This window comes from Orycteropus afer, unplaced genomic scaffold (assembly GCF_000298275.1).
Source record: "Orycteropus afer afer isolate SDZICR_OR568_19922 unplaced genomic scaffold, OryAfe1.0 scaffold00157, whole genome shotgun sequence".
Lineage (NCBI taxonomy): Eukaryota > Metazoa > Chordata > Mammalia > Tubulidentata > Orycteropodidae > Orycteropus > Orycteropus afer.
The window spans coordinates 2,204,529-2,206,316 of record NW_006921744.1 but is presented as its reverse complement, the minus strand read 5'-3'; positions in this window follow the sequence as shown (position 1 = coordinate 2,206,316).

Sequence of the window (1,788 nt, the reverse complement as noted above, 5' to 3'; positions counted from 1 at the left end):
CCATTTATTAAACAAACATTCTCTTCCCCACTTAATGGATTTGGGGCCTTTGTCAAAGATCAGCTGACTATAGGTCGATGGATCTATATCTGCCAAGGCCATAAATTTTTACAGAAGCAGACTGCCACATTTTTCTTCCATGGGGCAGCTGGTGGGTCCAAAGCACTGACCTTTCAGTTAGCAACCGATTGCTTAGCCACTGCTCTGCAATGGCTTTTACCAGAGTAACTCAACTCAACTCACTGCATGTGGAGTCAGATCCGGTGGTTTGAACCACCGACCTTCTGGTTAGCAGTCAAATGCCTTAGGCACTACGCCACCAGAGCTCCTCCTTTACTGGGGTAAAACAAACAAAAACAAACTCACTGCCTTTGAGTTGATTTCAACCCATAGTGACCCCTCCTTGGGTTTCTGAGGCGGTATCTTTACAGAAGTAGATTGCCCAGTCTTCTTTCCGAGGAGTGGCCTTCTGGTTAGGGAGGCCCCTAATCTTAATCCCTTCTGAGTAGTGTTTTGTAAAAGAGGAGAACAGACATGGGAGGCAGAGTCATAGGTAGGTGCCATGTGATACTTCTGGAAGGAGCCATGGGAAAACACAGCTACAAGCAGCAAAGGAACACCCATGATTGCTGGCAGCACTAGGAGCTAGGAGAGAAGCATGCAGCAGTTTCTCTTTCAACACCCTCAGAAGGAATCAATGCAATGGATACCCTGATTTGGACTTCTAGCCAGAAGTCCAAATTGGGAGACAACAAATTTCTCTTCTTTAATGCCATACACTTTGTGGTATTTTGTTACTGAAGTCCTAGGAAATGAAGACTGTCTTAAATTTATGGGAGGTGTGTGTGTGTGTGTGTGTGTGTGTGTCAGAGAGAGAGGGAGGGAGAGAGACAGACAGGCAGAGACAGAAAATGAATGAATGACTTTTCCTTTTTCCAGCCAGGGTGAGAACTCTCACTTGGTAAACCATGTTATCCTTAGGGAAAGAAACTAAATGGAACTCTTTATTTATCAAAGTGACCCTGGCTTCTAGAAACTGTTCCTTTTGTTTGAGAGATTAGCTATTCCCTTGAGCAAGTACATAAAGTGTTCAATTGGGAGAAAGGATTTTTGTTGTGTAAATTTTGGTAGAATTATGATACTAAAATTGATTTTAAATAGGGGCCTAAAAGCAAATGAAGCAAATTCCAGTATAATTTTTGTGACTATTTGCAGTGATGAATTCTCTGTTTTAGATTTAATTAAGCTGATTTATAATTTAGTCTCAAATAGAGATGATGTTAAGCCAGCTAAAAATGGGTTAGGGGGAGAAACTGGCAAAGGGGATGGTTTTCTAAGGAGGATTTTTTTTCTTCTCAGAAAAGTGCTTGAAAACATAGAACCTGCCTGGGTTGGGAGAATTGGAGGGTAGTGAAGGGTAAGTGGTTAAGCCATTTAGCTGCTAACCAGAAGGTCAGTGCTTCGAACTCACCAAGCACTCTGTTGGGGAAAGATGAGGCAGTCTGCTTCCATAAAGATTTACAGCCTTGGAAACCATATAGGGGTTGCTATGAGTCAGAATCGACTCAATGGTAGTGAGGTGTTTTTTTTTTTTTCTTTTTTTTGAGGGTAATCCAATTAATAAGGAGCTCTGGTGGACTCTGGTAGCATAGTGCCTAAGGCACTTGACTGCTAACCTGGAGGCTGGTGGTTGAAACCCACCAGCCACTCCTCAGAAGGAAGGTTGGGCAATCTACTTCCATAGTGATACTGCCTCGAAACCCAAGGAGGGGTAGCTATGAGTCGGGG